General features: G+C 38.1%; 1 long non-coding RNA gene across 2 annotated transcripts; it reads left to right on the top strand.

Annotated features, from left to right (window-relative positions):
* The first annotated feature begins 3,472 nt into the window (after positions 1–3,472).
* Positions 3,473–18,359, top strand: LOC140597360 (uncharacterized). Of its 2 annotated transcripts, XR_011999213.1 has the most exons (3): positions 3,473–4,775; positions 9,628–9,747; positions 16,739–18,359. It is a non-coding gene; the product is annotated as an uncharacterized lncRNA (long non-coding RNA). The 2 variants fall into 2 exon arrangements; XR_011999212.1 differs by lacking the exon at positions 3,473–4,775 and having other exon boundaries at positions 4,796–9,747.
* Positions 18,360–18,829: the final 470 nt, after the last annotated feature.

Raw genomic sequence — 18,829 nt, 5'->3', positions numbered from 1 at the left:
TAAATGTTTGGTAGAATTCACCTGCGAAGCCATCTGGTCCTGGACTTCTGTTTGTTGGGAGTTTTCTGATTGCTGATTCAATCTCCTTACGAGTAATTGATATGTTCCAATTTTCTGGTTTTTTTTTTTCTGCTTCAGTTTTGGGAGGTTATATATTTCTAGAAATTTATCCATTTCTTATAGGTTGTGTAATTTGTTGGCCTATAGTTTTCCATAATATTCTTATATAATTGTTTGCTATTTCTGTGGTGTTGGTTGCTATTTCTCCTCTCTCTGTGATTTTATTTAGTTGAGTCCTTTCTCTCTCTCTCTCTCTCTCACTCTCTCTCTCTTTCTCAATGAGTCTGGCTAGAGATTTATTAATTTTGTTGATCTTTTCAAAGAACTAGCTCCTGATTTCATTTTTAGGTTCTCATATCACTTATATCGGCTCTAAACTTCATTATTTCCTTCCTTCTGCTGGTTTCATTTGTTCTTTTTCTTTTTTCAGATGTAAAGTTAGGTTGTTTATTTGAAAATTTTCTTGCTTCTTCAGGTAGACCTGTATTGTTATAAATTCCATCTTAGAACACTTTTGCTGCATCCCAACGGTTTTGGACCATTGTGTTTCCATTTTTGTTTATTTTCATGTCCTTTTTGTTCTCTTGGTTGCCCCATTCATTGCTTAGTAACATGTTATTTAACCTCCATGTATTTGTGGTCTTTCCAGATTACTTTCTCGTGGCTGATTTCTAGTTTCATAGCTTTATAGTCAAAGAAGATGCATATTATGATTTAGATCTTTTGAATTTGTTGAATCTTGTTCTGTGGCCTAATATGTGATCTCTTCTGGAGAATGTTCTGTGTGCACTTAAAAAGTATGTGTATTCTGCTGTTCTAGGGATGCAATATTCTGAATATATCTGTTAAATCCATCTGGTCCAGTGTGTCATTGAAAGTCATTTTTTCCTTGTTGATTTTGTTTGAATGATCTGTCCATTGCTGTAAGTGGGCTGCTCATGTGTTGGGTGCATAAATATTTACAATTGTATCCTTTTGGTGGATTGTTCCCTTTATTATTATATAGTACCTTTCTTTGTCTCTTGTTATAGTCTTTGTTTTAGCCTATTTGTCTGATACAAGTATTGCTATTCTGGCTTTCTTTTGACATCCATTTGCATGGTAAATGTTTCTCCATCCCCTCGCTTTCAATCTCCAGGTGTCTTTAGGTATGAAATGAGTCTTTTGTGGGCAGCATATAGATGGGTCTTGTTTTTTCATCTGTCTTTCAATTAGAGTGTTTGGTCCATTTACATTCAAAGTATTTATTGATAGGTATGCATTGCCTGTTTGTTACTTGTTTTTTGTTGTTTTTCTCTGATCCTTTTTCTCCTCTCTTTCATGATATGCTGGTTTTCTCTAGTGATATACTTGGACTCCTTTCTTTTTATTCTTTGCATAAGTGTTTTGATTTGTGGTTAGCATTGGGTTTGTATATAACATCTGCATATGACAGTCTTTATTAAGTTTATGGTTGCTTAAGTTGAAACTCATTCTTTACTTCTTTCCTCCATGGCATTTTAGATATATGGTGTCACATTTTGCATCCTTTTATTTTGTGAATCCCTTGACTTATTATTATTATTATTTTTTTTACGGAAAGACTTATTTTTACTGCTTTTGTGTTTCCTACTTTTCATACTCCCATTTATGGTCTTTCTTTTCCCTTCAGAGGTCCCTTTAATATTTCTTGTGGGGCTGCTTTAGTGGTCATAAACTCTGGTGCCTGCTGCTTCCTGCAGGAGGCTGTGTGTTTATGATGAATGGCAGGGGAGGAACATGGCACTGGCCAGCTCTTCTGTTCCTGTAGTCCCTTAGTGAACTGAGATCAGCAACCAATTCTCCCTCTTGCAAGCCCCAGGCACCCCCCAAACTCCTGCTCCCAAGCTGCATCTCCACAGTCATTTGCTGCGCTATCCCTTCAAGGGCAAGGGCTCAGCCCTCGTTGACCCCCACCCCACTCTCCCAGAGCCAAGCCCACTGACCTTCAAAGTTCCAGGCTCCAAGTCCTGATGATTGGAAGCACCCATAAATTCGGCCCTTCGGATCTCAAAGCCAAATATCACACAGATTTCTCCTCCCTTTTTTAAGGCTCCCCACTATGCTAGTTTGTTTCTTACTCCTCTCCACACCTGAGGATCCCTCCTTGTGACTGTCAGATACGAGGGGTTTAGGTTCCCACCATGTCCTCGCCTCTTTGATGTGGCTGCTTCCCTACATTTAGTTGTGGAGTTTGTTCAGCCAGTCTTTGGGTCCTTTTCTGGGTTATTTGCTCTGATGCAAGTGTTATCTAGTACCCATAGGATGAGATGAGTTTAAGGTCCTCCTACTCTGACATTTTCCTTGGAAATTAGAAAATAATTCTTAAAACAAGTTTAGAGAAACTCATCGAAGCTCTTTATGTGTAATATTACTCTTAGACCTTATTGTTGTGCACTCTGGGTTAATTTGCTACTCTGCTAATTTAACTGCAGTCTCATTTAGTTTCTCCATCTAGTAGCCTCTGTGTTTGTTTACATTTTCTGATTAGGCTGGATTAAGGTAATTGTTAATATTTCCCTTGTGAACAACTTGAAATGAATATAAACCACTTGGAAAATGCCTTTTCAGAACTTGTTGAACCCAAAGTTCTCTGTCCTGTAGCAGACAATCTGTTAAATTTCCTAAAGTCTTATTTTATGCATCTTCAGCCAAACCTAATGATACAATCTCTATGCAGACTACTGCTTGTCCACTATCCTTATAGCTCTGGTAGTTTCCCTCTCAATTCTAAATTCTTTAGCAACTTGGAAATCCCCATCTTTGCTGCCTTTTCTCCTCTTAGTGTCCACTCCTTGAGTCAGAGTAGAAAAATACCTCCAGGCAGAAGCCCAGGGCTATTTTGAGGCTCATGTTATGTGTTTTCCTTCTCTGAAGAATCATAGTCCTGTACTGCCTGTTGTTCACTACCTGAAAACAGTAACCTCATATGTTTTGGCCAGTTGTGTAGTTTTTTACAGCACAAGTGACAACCCTGCTTATACCAGTTGCTCCGTCAAGTCCAAAAATAGAAGTCTTATTTAATTTTTATTATGCCTTCTTCATAAGAAGTGTTCTTCTCTTTTTTTGTCCTGACTGAATATATTTTATTTATTTTGATTGAATATATATATATATATATATTCCATTCTCTTTTTGGTGTGATTTGAAATCAAGACTCTATTTCTAGGGATCCCTGGGTGGCGCAGCGGTTTGGCGCCTGCCTTTGGCCCAGGGCGCGATCCTGGAGACCCGGGATCGAATCCCACATCGGGCTCCCGGTGCATGGAGCCTGCTTCTCCCTCCGCCTGTGTCTCTGCCTCTCTCTCTCTCTCTGTGACTATCATAAATAAATAAAAAAAAAAAATTAAAAAAAAATTTAAAGACTCTATTTCTATTAAATTAATGGCTATTTAAAAAACCAAATACATATGACTGATATTTGAACCTTTATTTTGTAACAAAATCAATAATTAAGGACTGTGTTTAAGATTGCTCCAAGAATGTGGTCATGAAAATTGAAGCATAAATATTAGATAAGGAAGTTCTGAGTTATAATTTCAAATGCTATTATTTATACCTAGAAAATCTAAAATAATAAATTGAAATTTATTACATCTAATAAGATAGCTTAATAATTTGGCCACAAAATCAAGAGCTCTTCTGTGTACTAAGCCTTATGTATTGGCCCTGAGCAGAGAAGTGACAAACAGCCCAAGGTCGACTCCCTTGGTTCCCCTCAACTCTGGCTAATGCAGTTAGGATAATTGAAGTTTTCCAAAGGGAATTGAAATCCCACCAGGATGAGTAGCCAGAGGTTAGGATTCTAATCCAGGTATCTCAAATAGATGAACAAAAGGGAACTGCTGCTGTGCATAACAACATAACAGGCTGTCATCTTTGTGGAAAATGCTTTCTTCAATATTACATTGCCTCTGATCCCTCCTGCTCCCTTTTGGAGGTGTGTGTATGTGTTTAAAAAATAGTTTCCTGTTGATTATCTTGGAAGGACAAGAAAGATTATCTTCTCTTAACACTGGTAGAGATATCTTGGAAGATACTAAACCATGGAGCGGTTAACTGGGATTAACCGTGATTAACTGGGATTGTTCTATTGTCTGTGTGCATAACTACTAGCTATCCCTCAAGATGTAATTTTATTTTATTTTATTTTATTTTATTTTATTTTATTTTATTTATTTATTGTTTATTATTTTTTATATTTTTTTAAGATGTAATTTTAAATTGAATAACTACATCTTTGGGAAAAAGTGTCAGAGTATATTATGTCCTATGGATCACATTAGTGAGAGGAGGGAAATGGATCCTAAGAAGAAACATCTGTGAACAAGAAAGGGTAATGTTTTTCTAAAAGGTGGTAGATACTGGCTCTGTTGAGTATAAAGAAGAGATGCTCTTTAAGGAGAAGGAAGAAAGGCAGCTGTCAACTCAGAGGAGCAAGGATAACAACTGGATGGTCACTAACAGAGAGGTGATCTATTAAAAAAGTGACCTTTTTCCTAGGACTGTGGGAAGCCTTTTATTTACTATGTAATTTACATTTTTTCTCCAATATTTTAATTTCTTTAATTTACCCTTCTCGTTTCTGGTATACTTCTGTAGCCTGTGCATTAGCACTGTGAACAGTGACATAATGAGGAATTAAGGAAAGTGCAGTCTTGCCAGCTTGTGGCATTAAAACTGGATCAAGAAGGATGGTAAGTATGAGATCCCTGGGTGCCTCAGGGGTTGAGCATCTGCCTTTGGCCCAGGGTGTGATCCTGGAGTCCCAGGATCGAGTCCCGTGTTGGGCTCCCTGAATGGAGCCTGCTTCTCCCTCTGCCTGTGTCTCTGCCTCTCTCTCTGGGTCTCTCATGAATAAAAAATAAAATCTTTTTTTTTTTTTTTTTTTTTAAAAAAGGACAGTAGGTCTCAGTGAAGCAAGGGAAGCCCAGAAAAGCCACAGAGCACTAAGAGGGGGATTTAGGGGAGGACATAAGACAACCCACCACTTATTTGTCAAATACACCAAAGAAAGGCAACACTTGGTGCACAGAAGGCTAACAATTGGGTTATATAACAATTTAAAGAAGTTCATGAGTATCTTCTTTAATGTAATTTTAACTTCTGAGCTATGATATGCATATGTAACATCATTAACAACAACAGTAATAGATAACATTTACTGAGTGCTTGCTATTTCTATACTTGGTGTTATACTTGAGTTCTCTCATTTAATCCTCAATACTGTTTTATGAGGAAGATACTGCTATTTTCTCAGGAGAGGAAGTAGAGTTTTGTTGAGATTAAGAAACTTGGTCTTGCTCCCAAATCTAGTTAATGAATAATCAGCATTCAAATTCAGGTACCTGATTTTAGACCCTATCTGTTTATATACCCTGAAGAAGCCAAATGTATCGAGTACCAATATGTAGAATAAATAATACAGCTTGTAGCATAGCCCCATGGATAGACATCATTACTTCCAGAAATGACCTAACACACTGGAATTTTATATCCTCATGAAGTAAGTAGAAGGAGTATTTTCTGTAGGCAAGGTAAGCTGGGCATTCTATTTTCTGACTGCCTAAACAACAGGAGTAATTCCTTCCAGTTAAAAATATTAAACAAGTTAAGGGCACCTATGAGCATAAAACACTGGGCATGTAAGGTCTAGAAGATAAATACCTGTTGTACCAGGAGTAAGGCCATCTAATGGTTTTTGTCCTGGACAACTCAAGGAAGGACCTTTCCCAAAAGTTGTTTTTGAAATACATAATGTTTTGTGGAAAAATGAAGATAATAAATGTTGCATATTAAAATGTTTGTGACAGGTGCATTTAAAGCCTTCTCTAACCTCCTGCCCCTAAGTGTGTTCACATGACAACTTCCATGAATAAATACTTAGTCTGGAGACTATTCTGGAAAGCAGAGGCCCCTGATACATTTGGTAACTATAGTTACAGTTGTCTCTTCTTTTCCTGGAATGTAAAATAATATATCATCATCTCAGAAGTCATTTTAAAAGCCTTAATGAGATAAACACTCATTTTTTCAGGCAATATTCTTATTGTTGAGTGCTAATCATAATTTCCTTCTCTTAATGATAAAAATGATGCCTAGCCATAATGCAGAGGCAAGATGTGAATGCTAATGTCTTACAACTTGAAGGACAAATATATTAATTAAAAAAGGTATTCTAAGGAAAATGTCTTTCTTGTCTTTATTAAAGCAAAATAATTTATTTAATTAATGACTATTTCAGATAATGATTATATTGAGTTTTAATTGGCTTATCCATACAAACTTGGCAAAACATTAATACAAACTGATTTTTAAAAATGTTCACCAAAAATTGAAAGGTTCCTCTCAGCTTGAGAAAGCCATTGTAATACACAGAAGAAATGGGAAATTAATCCAGTAGCTTGGCAATGTGAAGCATCCCCTCAAGCCCTTTGTATCTCTTATGGGAAGGGACTCTTCTCCAGGGTGCAGAAGGAAGGGAGTCAACAAAATTTGTCTCCTTAGTTCTTATTTGTGAGAAGAATTTATGAGGAAATTTAAAATTTTACTCCCTTAGCTATACTAAGAGGCATATCTATAGTAAAATAAAACACCTTTATCCTTTAAGATAGATTTGCCAACGTTTGCTATTATGTCCAAAGTATGGTATTTTCCCCACAAAGAAACAGAGTGCTTGATGTGCCAAGTAGAATTCTTCTCCAACTTATTTTCTACTCCCATTGTCAAGGTCTGTGACCTGGGAGCCCAAGCCACTGTGACTCCTGCCTGAGCTCAGCTTGGGCTGGGAGGCTGATTTGTGTGGGTCTTGATGCTGTCCCTACCTTTTTATCCTATTGTGAACATAATGGATACCAAGAAAATACACTGATAAAGACATAGGAAATGATTTGGCTGCAGGTTTTTATTTCTTAAGCAAAATTTTGTTATTCTGTTCACTTGTACCTCACCTTCAGTATTGACTTCCTTATGAATTCTGAGCCTTCCTATCACAGTAGGAGAACCCCAACTCCAAACACTGGAGAGACTGTGACTGTCAATATGACTCCTTATTCTCTACGTTAACCCTTGTATTTCAGTATCCGATGTGTTTTTTAGATTAAAAATGGCGATTGGGAGACTGTCAATAACCTTTGGTTTCTGCCATTTTTATCAGATTGAGATCTTCAAGGGTTAAAAAAAACCCAAAACTATGAAATGGGCACGTTTCTGGAGTACAAGTCATTAATATTGTTTTGTGAGTGCTGATTGGTCTGAGCCACCTCCATGGTGGTTAAGTGTAGATGCATGGTTGGAGTTGGGGGTTTAGGCACAGAGGAGCTCATTCCTGTTAGTATCCCACCAGGGAAGTAACCAGGGAGAACTAGCCAGGGGATCCAAGTCACAGCCATGTCAGGAGTCAAAGATAAGATGCATAAATGCCAGGTCCACAGTAGCAAGCAAGTTTAAAAATAAAATGAGACCAAAGCCAAGAAGCAAGGTAAAAAGATGACGTGGATTAAAGCAGGAGTTCAAGAACTAGTGAGGAGGACTGCAAATAGCTTTGGGTGTTTCCATCTTGTCACCATGGGCCAGCAGGTAGGTAGCTCACACATGGGTCAGACCAAAGGGAAGAAACAGAGTTGAAATGGCCATTTTTCAAGACACTAGCATGTAAGTAGTTTTCATGGGTGTAACACATAAGCAGGTCTATTGGCTATATATTTCAACAAATTACTAAATAATTATTTATACAGGTGACTTTTCAGTATTTTATTTGAAAATATACATTAATTTACTCTATCAGAGAGTGAGCTGCTTGGAGGCAGCACTGATTCATATTTATTTTATCATCTATCTATCATCTATCTATCTAAAATAGTGTAAGCACCCTTGCAAGGCTGGAGAACTCTTTCTGCCTCTCTCTCTGTATACATATGTCTATACGTATCTATCTTCTACTATCTATATCTATCTATCTATCTATCTATCATCTATCTATCATCTATCTATATCTCTAGTAAATCTCACCAAAGCTGGAGAAAAACAGAGAGGGAGAGAGAGAGAGAGAGAGGGAGAAGGGAAAGAGAGGTGAGTGAAAGAGAGAGAGAGACGTACACAAATCGCCCATGTTTTCCTCCCTTTAGTAATGGAGTGAGAAAAAGAGTTGCAAAAGACAGCTGTGCTCTGGGTTGCCTTGAGAAGTCATTTCTCGTCCTTTGGTTGGCTGGAACTGCTGCTCCAACTTTCAGACACAGGCTCCCGTGGACATGTAGTAAATCCAACATTACCTCCATCCCATTACAGGATGCTTACATTCAGGCAGCCCTCCTAGACACCAAAATTCTTAGAAGATTCTTTCCACATCATCTTGAGGCAGCTGCCTCTTCACCTCAGGTCGTGGTAATGAACTTCAGTATTTGGGGTTCTGTACCTAGTTTCAATGTTGGGGATGGCTTACGTCCACACCACCAAGCAAAGCTTTGGACACCAACTGTGTATCCTACAATTCACCTCAGTTCTGATGCTGTTCACTCAGAGATAGCATCAGATCCCACAGGATCTGTCCTGGAAGACTGCTTTCTGCTTCAGATGCCAGTTGCAAATCCCGGTTGTTGGCGGTGCTTCTGACCGACTGCCTGTAAATTAGAAGTTCCCACGACCCTCTCCTTGGTTTTGATTAATTTGCTAGAGCAGCTTTCAGAACTCAGGGAGCCTATTAACTCATTAGATTTCTAGTTTATGACATAGGATATTAAAGGATACAAATCAACGGTCAGTTGGAAAGATAGTAGGGCAAGGTATGGAAAAGTAGGGCAAGGGCAGAGTCCATCCCCTTGCCAGGCACACCACTGTCCCTGAATCTCCCCATGTTCACCATAAGTGAACATAAGTTTATAAGTCCTCTGAACCCTCTCCTTTTGGCTTCTTATAGATGCTTAATTACATGGGCATTATTGGTTAAATCATTGGCAATTGCTGACTAATTCAAACTCCAGCTCCTTCCCTACTCCCTGGAAATCAGGGAGTGACACTGAAATTTCCAGCCGTTAATCACATGGTTGGGTTCCCTGGCAACCAACTCCCATCCCTACGTACTTTCCAAAAGTCACCTCATAAACATAAACCCAGTTGGCTGGAAAGAGGCTTATTATGAATAATAAAGTGTCCATTTAACCTTTATGGCTCTGAATCAATTTCAGAAACTGATGACAAGAGACCAAATATTATAACAAAAGATGCTTCCATTTCCTTTATCCCTCAGGAAATTCCAGAGGTTTTGGGAGAAGTGAGCTAGGAACCATGGATGGAGATCAAGTAAATATACATAAGAAATATATTTTGGACAATTGGGTGTATGTCAAAATGCAAACTGCACACAGAGTAAAACAAAGCAGAAAGATGAGTTTATTGCAAGGGTTTTAACCTGCAAACTGGGAAACTCAAAGCTATGGCAGCTGTGAGTTCTGAGTTGCTCACAAATTTAAAGGGTTTTTATGGGGTAAATATGGAAGTTATTCGGCTTTTTCAGCTGATTGGTTGCCTGGTGGTCTTCTTTATTTGCATTAGGGTAACTGAGTCAGGGGAACAAGCAAATCCAAAGATGATGCGAGCAGACTTGGTGTTTGGGGACTGGTTGGCATCCTCATTTTTTTGAGAAAAGCTGTAAATTTCTGCAATTTATGTTAGGTAAGGTTAAGTTTTCTTTTTCTTTAGTGCATCTGTGTTGGTCAACTCCATTTTGTCCCCAACATAAATGACTCTGTTTTTGTTTTGGTTCTACATATATTTCTTATAAATATCACACTCTGCAAGGTGGTAGGTTCTAATAATACCACCTTCTGCAGCCCTCAAATCTGATCACCTATGGAATTCATATCCTATAGATCTTGGGAATGGGAAAACTAAAATTTGGTGGGTAATTGTAGAGGTGCGGTGGTACTTATATATGGAGTTTTGCCATAATGTTGCCTCTGAACAAGCCTTTCAAGTGTTGGTCCTGATATTTGTAAGTTCTCTATTCTTAAAATACAAGCCATGTGCGCCCAGGATAAGCTTTTGTTGTCAATTTCGGGAAAATAAGATCTTACATGGCATCTGACACTATCTTGTTTATATTATATGTCAGAGTAACACTTTAGTATTTCTTCATGTCACTTAATCCTTATTAGTAACTTATTTATTTAAGTATCATTAGTAGCTAATTCAGTCAATTAACTATGACTTTACAAGATGGCCTTTTGGTAGCTTGTGGGTATAGAAATATGGAATTCACCTAAAGTATGATAAATAAATTCATCTTTTTAATCATTGACACATGATCTTTAATGTCAACAATCTAATAAAGGTCTTAGGGTAGACTCATAAAAATAAGTAAAGATTAGAAAATGAGACCTCTGGGAAAATATTGCAAGTTCATTCAGGAAAACTGAGAACCCTTTTACTGATGATCTTCAGTTTGCTGATAAAATAAGGAGAATGTTCATAAAGAAAAGTTACTGTTCTTCATAAATAATAGAAGGAAGAGTGAATAGAGTATTAATTACTTTATGGGTCCGAAATTTCAACCACTTGGAAACTATTGAGGATTACTTTGGAAATGAAAGAAATTTAGAATTATTCTTTCTGGATTAAGATGGGACAGCTTTCTGATTTGCTGCGACCTGGGACAGGTTAATTAAAGCACATGGACAAAGCAGGTTCACTCTCGGAAACCCTCTGTCATTCTCAGATCGGGCTCTGGGGGTCAGGGTTGAGGCATGGTGCTCGCTAAGCTCCCAGACTCACCGTCGCGTTCAAAATACAGCAAACACTGATGCTTTCCGTTCTCCATCTGGTATCATTCATAAGCTCTAAGTTTATTTACTCATAAATGATAATTCAACTAACAAGCTAATATGCAATATTCTGTGTTATTGGATATTTGCATATACTTTTAATGTATACATTTAAGTAAGAGTTTATATTAGTCTCCATTAAAATAAAGAAGTTAAAGCTCAAAGAATATTTTTTTAAAAATCTATTTAGGGGGTCAGTGGTTGAGCGTCTGCCTTTGGCTCAGGGCGTGACCCCGGGTCCTGGGATTGAGTCCCGCATCAGGCTTCCTGTGAGGAGCCTGCTTCTCCCTCTGCCTGTGTCTCTGTCTCTCTCTGGGTCTCTCAGGAATAAATAAATAAAATCTTTAAAAATCTTTAAAAATAAAAATAAATTTAAAAATCTATTTAGATCTGGAAACATGGAAGGATTTGTAAAATAATATGTATCAAGAATGAAGGTACCTCAAGTCTATAATAATAGGATCATTTCAAGTTTTCTCACGTTCCTAAAATTTAGGATTGCAATCATTCTTTTAATTCAAAAGCATTTGAAAGCTCTCCAAAAATGTAAAAAAATCATTTGGAACAAGACAGAATAATTTACCATTATTATTGTACTTCAGTGTTTTATCAGCCCCAATTCAGAGAATGGCAGACAGCCAAAAGACATCCGTCCTCCGCACAGTCCCTCCTGTGCGTCCTCACTCCACAATTCAATGACTAGTGAAGACTGACATCCAGAAAGGGAGAATTAGAAGAAGGTTCTATATCGAAGAAGCTCTTTAACAATTTTTGGAGCTACATGCTTTCCTATTCTTTAGCTATTTTCTGCTTTCTTCCCATTTTTATTTATTTGTGTATAAACAATGCTCCCAGATATCCTTAAATATTTTGGAAAAATATGAATGGTAGTCTTATCTTTTAAACATCTGAATGTTTAAAACATTTAAACATCTAAACGTCCAACTGAGTTGCTATATTTAATTATATATATTGTGGTTGTATGACTTGAGCTGCTTCCGAATACTACGCGGTTGGTTAAGAGTCTACCCTAGTAATTCTAGCAAGGCCCAGGCTTCCCTTGCTCCACTGAGCCCACTCCTGCCTCACACTCAACTGTATTCTTTAAGGCTCCAGTGTCTTCTCTGTGAAGGCTTCTCAGATGCCCTCACGTGAACTCCATGCTCCTTGCTGGGTTCTTTCACTGGACCTTGTATAGTTGGGGCTAAAGAAGAACTCTCCGAACTAGCTTCTGAGCTCATTAAGTACAGGACTTCTGCACAACGTGGTGTTCTTGGGACCTAACACAGTACTTGGCATTTGGTTGACCAATAAGTGTTTTATGAGTGAATGAATGAGACGTCAAGGAAAGTTATGCATTAATTCCAGGACAGATCTTGAAATCTTAGTAGTGACTTCAGGATGGCCGGGCACCAGTTAGCCTTAGACATTAGTTTAGCTCGAGGCAAGTGTGTTGCTCCACAAAGGAGGCGATCCTATGGACACAGTCCACAAGGTCTACGCCCTGAGTTGTCCCCGCAGCCAAATTGCCCTGGGCCATCTGCTCTCTCACACTTTCCTGGTATATTTTTGAAGGACAGAATGGGTTAATTAAATTGGATTTGTGGAAGAACAGATAGTGGGAAAACCTACTTCTCAAAGAAAACAGTCTATGATGCCATTAAAAAAAATAACCTGTAGTTAATTATTTAAAACATCTCAAACATTTTGAAAGCGGTTATTCCTCATGAATTATTATCACATATGGAAGAATATATACTGGATGAGAGTCATTCTTTGTTTAATGTTTATCTAGTGTGGGAAAAGATTATTTAGATACAATTTGGAATTATTTAAAATGAAGAAATACATGTTCAGTTTCCCTCGGGATAGTAATTCTTCTGAGCCTTTTTTTTTTTTTTTAAATGTCAACCTGGTTTCCAACTATCTTTCCTGTGAGCAATTCCTTTATCTTATTCATTGGAATAGGTTTGGTTCCTTTGCACTTCTTTCTGGCAGCTGAAACTTTCTGCTCAGCAGAGCAGCGGTTCCTTCTGTCCTCCCCTAAGCAGATGCATATACGCTCAAAACACATGTTGAACCCAAGAGTCAATTGTTCATATTAGACTGACTCAGAGGAGTGAGGGTGGAGGCCTATGGTAGCTCTACGTAGAATAATTATTTACCTTTACTTAATGTAGTGCTTCTAAGTGATGAAACCACAGCAAGGATTAAAGGGCATGTTAAAGTTCTGTCCCCCAGTGCAAGTTAAGATGGAAATGAGGGTGGAGCTATAGGAAGCTTTAAACCAGCAGTCCAAAGGTCCCAGCTTTCTCCTAGGAGACCGTGGGATGGCAGGCATATCCTGGACTTCTGGCGAAACTTCTTTTCATCAGAAGGATTAAGCATTTGGCTTAGCTCACCACTAAACTATTACCCAGCCCCAAAATTCTACATTTTTTTTAAAGATTTTATTTATTTATTCCTGACAGACACAGAGAGAGAGAGGCAGAGACACAGGTAGAGGGAGAAGCAGGCTCCATGCAGGGAGCCCGATGGGGACTCGATCCCAGGACCCCGCGATCACACCCTGAATCAAAGGCAGACCCTCAACTGCTGAGCCACCCAGGCGTCCCCCAAAATCCTACAATTTCTTTAAAAGGCTTTCCATAGTTTTTCGTAGTTGTGATAAAGCGGGTGTTGAGGAGGAAGAATTTTCTTCTGCCCTTTAAGGTGCTTCTAGTTGGATTAAGAATCAAATTGATGAGACTGATTAACAAGAGAAAGTCAAATTTAGAATCCACGTGAGCATGAAATTCCAAAGATAGTGAAGCACCATGACACTTAGATGAGGTAAGGAGAGGGGAGGGGTCTGAGGACACTAAGGGGGAAGAGAGACCATTAGCAGGAAGGTGAGAGGAGATGTTTAGAAAACAAAGGCCACCCAATTTTGTAGATAAATTTCTTAGGAAAAGAGGAATCTTTGTTAATATTCTCTTCCTGGTATAAACTGGCAGTTGAAAGGGTGGTAAAAAGCTTTTCCTGAATCTGCTGGTTTAGATTGTTTTTCATGCAAAATAATGTTCATGTGAAATGAACCATCTTGGGGTGGGCTGCCCTTGGCCCCCACACAGGTTATGAACTGAGCCTGTTCTGCTTGACCAAAGGCCTCTGTCACCCTAAACGCCCTAAATGCTGGCATTATGACAGCTGGCATCTCTTCATCACACAAACAGTCCTTATCGTTTCAGCTCCATCATGTTTGTGGAGTTACTCTCTTTCATTTACTGATTGATTTCAGGGCACTGTCCCCTTCTAAAATTATGCCTGGCATTTATTATTCAAAGTAAGAGAATTACAAATTTGCTTTCTTAAGACATCAGTGTAAATAAGTAATTTATTCTTCCAAAAATGAGACCAAGACAATAGAAATTAGTCCAAAACATGAATGCAAAAAAAGATGAGAATAATGATCTTGATCTTAAAAATTAACATTTGCTGTGGTCATGAGGAAAGTGCAAGCAAAAAGACGGAGCTGCTTTTCAGAGACTGGGTCTCGGTGCTTCAGAGAATGCTCCTGGATGAGGTCATCCTATGTCCTCCAATTTACAGTACTAAAACCCTATTTTCTTACTCTAGTTACAGGTAAGTTCTATATGATTGAGTCATTTAGAAGGAATTGATTTGTTTACAGTAATGCCAACTGTTAGTTTATGATAAAAAAAAAAACAACTAAGAAGTAGACTAACATCACATGGAGGTGGGCAGCAAATTGTGTTTTTTTTTTTCTTATAAGAAAGTTTATTTACGAAATTAAATCATTATTAGAAGGTTCCTCAGTAATGGTAATGTTACAGGGTGGGGAGTCACACAAATCCGGGGACAATTAAAAGAATAGTGGAGACTGAGGAAGTCTCATCACCAGTCTCTAGTATAAGCCTTTATTTCTAGATGGGAATTAACCAGTCCCTTAGACAGTAATGGAAGCACACTGGCGATTTTTTTTTTAAGATTTTATTTTTTTATTTATTCATGAGAGACACAGAGAGAGAGAGAGACAGAGACAGAGACCCAGGCAGAGGGAGAAGTAGGCTCCATGCAGGGAGCCCGATGTGGGACTCGATCCCGGGACCCCGGGGTCACGCCCTGGGCTGAAGGCAGTGCTAAACCATTGAGCCACCCAGGGATCCCCCCACACTGGCGAATTTTTACTATTGAATCTGTGTACTTGGAATGTTGTAATCACCATAAACTTTAGTTCTGATGATACTGTCTTTCTGATTAAAGATTTTCCAAGATTATAGTTCTCCCAATTTAATTATATTTCAAATGCTTTATTTTATAAGGTACAGGGAGTTGTTTATTGAGACTTCAGAAATACAGTTGTCTGAGCAACCTATTTATAACTCTTCTCCTTGGAGGGGCATTTCTTAAGAAAATGTCAAAGCCAATCATGTTCATGCAGGTTGTAGCTAGTACTTGTTTCTTACCAATGTTCATAAATGTACCTTATTTTGGATCTGCGACCCTTATGCAAGCTTACTGAGTGGACTGAGATTGGCTCTACCAGGCAGAGAGCTTACCTACATAGTGGTTCTCAGGGATTTGCTAAAATTTTGCTAAATGGCAAGCCTTTGTAAACTTCTATTTTATTTTATTTTTTTTTAGTTTTCTTCAAGACAGAATTCATTGACAAGGCTCTGTTTGTCTCATGTAACTCATTGTTACATGTGACTCTCAGTTTTAAATATGTAATAAGGGTCAGTAATTGTAAAATACAGTAAAAAAATTGAATATAAAGCCAAAGTAAATTTCTTTTTTACTAGGCAGATTGAATCATGGGTAAAATATTGAAACATTTACAGTATCTAAAATGAATTTTTGACTAATCTAACCAAAGTTATTTAGATCTCTTTTTTTATTAAAAAAAGGAAACCTGGGGATCCCTGGGTGGCGCAGCGGTTTGGCGCCCGCCTTTGGCCCAGGTCGCGATCCTGGAGACCCGGGATCGAATCCCACGTCGGGCTCCCGGTGCATGGAGCCTGCTTCTCCCTCTGCCTGTGTCTCTGCCTCTCTCTCTCTCTGTGAGTATCATAAAAAAAATAAAAAATAAAAAATAAAAAATAAAAAAGGAAACCTGAAGAAAGTTCAAGTTAGTTACTTGGTTAAAAATATTGATTGTATTCACTGTTTTTGAAAGTTAAAATAAAATTATAAACTTCTGAAGATAGTTTGGTTTAGGAACCATTGTCTCTGGATATGTTCTGAGCAAAAATATATAATGAGCACTCCTTTGGAAGTGATTTTTGTGATCTATTCAAAATACCCATATAGCTTAACTTGATGGCTAATATTGCCAGCAACACTGAATCCCTGTTCCTATTAACACAAAATTTTTATTTGGGAGAGTCAACACTTAAGTTCAAATTTTCAGAAGAGAGTAGAGTTTTAGGAATGAGGAATAAGACAAAACATGTTGAGCATAAATTGTCCTGCATAGTCAAGGTAAGGTATGGGCAGCTGGAGACCCTAGATGGACAACAGGATATTAGGTGTGAAAGTACCAAAAACAAGAAAGGGAGTACAGAAAAGTAATGGAGTAATGTCTTCACGCCTATATGGGTCTACATATCCTCATGCATTTTGAGTTCAACTCCCACCTATGCAGTTTAACATGTAGGACCTCTGAAAGTCCTCTTACTCCAAAATATCCCTTCTGACATTCCTCCATAGTTGCCTGAAATTCTCATCATATTTATTTTGGGGGGATAATAGCAAGGATGATCCTGCCCTTTTCTTCTAATCAGCCTATAAGCATCTTGTTAACAAGGATCTGTATCCTATTTCTCTGAACCCTCACACAGTGCATAGCAGGTGACCTGTTCATGTGAAGGAAGATGGGGCGTCTTCATTTCTACCTGTTGCGACCTCAGCTCACCTTGCTATTCGAGGGGCACGGAGAAGAGAGAAGTGCAGGCTCCACGGAGGGATACTAGTAAGAGTAGGAATGAGGAACGTTGGGCCACACACTGGCCTGGTCTCAATTTTCTCATTGGAGGAAGATTTCTCATAAAGATGTTTTGTTGATCGAGTGCCCTTGCACTGATAAGAATCTTGCATCATCTTTAGAAGATGGCGTAATGAGAAAAATGTGGGCTCGGGAGGCAGAAAACAGAATTGATTCCTGGCTGTGGGACTTTGAACAAGCACCTCTCAGCTTCGGTTCCGGATCTATACCATGGGATACGACGGTAACTACCCTAGCCTTGTGGAACCCAGTGTCTTCTCTCGCCACCTAATGATTATGTCTGCTGCACAAGAGTCCACCTCTTTTACTGCTCCTCATTTCCCTACCATCCCCAACGTACCTGGTCAGGCAGGCCAGGGATCAGCACAGTAATAGTTATTCCTTAAAGCTTGAAAATTAATTACTTAAATAAAAGAAAAATCCTTGCCAGGTTCTGATTTCAAATAACATGAAGGTCAATATCAACTCAGTCCAGAGACAAATTCCAAGTTAGTGTAGCCTGATCTGAAATCTTCTTCTGGGCCCTTAGCCTACATGTAGGAAACCAGTTCCCTGTGCCTTTTCACATTTGATATCCATGGGTACACAGCTGAGTATGATTTTCAAGGTGACAATTTACAGAATTACAATAGGGCAGAACATTTCATTGCTGTTACTCCTTAGATTTTTCTGATTAAACAGGAACTGAATTTTCTTGGTTGAAGAATGAAGAGTGGAGCAATGTGGTGGGTTATTTGTTTATCTTGTCCATAATCTAATCTCTGCATGCTGGGTATTATTTCTTTCATAGTGTTCTTCCTCCTTCTGCTATTTTAAACTATCTTTTAATATTTCAACTGATGTTGTATGTTGAACAGATGTCTTGAATTATTTCAGCATGGTGTTCTGAGAAACCTAAGAACAATTAGTTTTAAAAATCATTATTTGTTGCTTTTCCAAAACTTGGTAAAAAAAAAAAAAAGTGTTTCCTCTATTTTTTTTTCTTTCCACAGTAGTACTCTTGATTTCATCTTTTGAGGTCAATATGTTGCCTTATATCTATATTAATTCACTGGAGCAAGGCCCTGAGTACATTTGTCATATGTCCAATTTGGTTATAACTAAGCTAATGAGTAACATTTGTTATTAATTACATCAATAAAAACATCATAATCTTATAACTCTGGTTTGAGCCTAATAGAGTAGGAGGTTTGAGGGATAAATATCCACAGGCAATTAATGGACCATTCTTTAGGAAAAAAAAAATACTAAGAATCATTTTAATGGCCTCTTTGCATCCTAACCAGACTTCAGTCAAATCAAACCATTTCTGGCTATAAAAAAAAAATGTAATCGGTTCCTCAAAATTAAATCCAATGAACTTGTCTCTGTAGAAGGTCAAGTAATATACTCTCATGAAAGAAAATGGTTCCTCATTTAATGCATCAGTTATTAAAAAGATGTTCTATTTTCCTGTTTGGGTTCTGTCTGTTTTTTTTATTACTGCATATTAAAGTACCCATCTTGCCAACAAGCAAATGATATGCTAACTGAACATGGCTTGGCTGAAAGTGATGATGGAAGGGCCAGAGAGACCTATCAGCTGCATTATTATGCCTAAGCAGTGGAAAATCACTGAACTACCATCACCTTCTCTAGTTTGTGCTTATATGACTCATAGAAACAACATTAAAATATGGTGGATGATTTCTACTTTTTTAAAAAGAAGACATTCAAAGAATCTTATAGAATCTTAGATTTTGGTGTCTCTTTGTTGGCAGAAGAATCATACAGCCCACATTTTCTTAAGGAATGTAAAAGAGAGGAAGAGAGGAGAAGGGGAAAGGAGGGAAGAGGAGAATGAAAGAGAGAAAGGTAGATAGAAAAGGAAAAGGAGAGAGAGAGTGGGATTAGGTAAAAAGACAGAGAACTAGACACTTTGTCATAA

This window comes from Vulpes vulpes, unplaced genomic scaffold (genome assembly GCF_048418805.1).
Source record: "Vulpes vulpes isolate BD-2025 unplaced genomic scaffold, VulVul3 u000000664, whole genome shotgun sequence".
Taxonomy (NCBI): domain Eukaryota; kingdom Metazoa; phylum Chordata; class Mammalia; order Carnivora; family Canidae; genus Vulpes; species Vulpes vulpes.
Note: the sequence above shows the minus strand (reverse complement) of the source record. Positions and strands in the feature narration are given on the sequence as shown.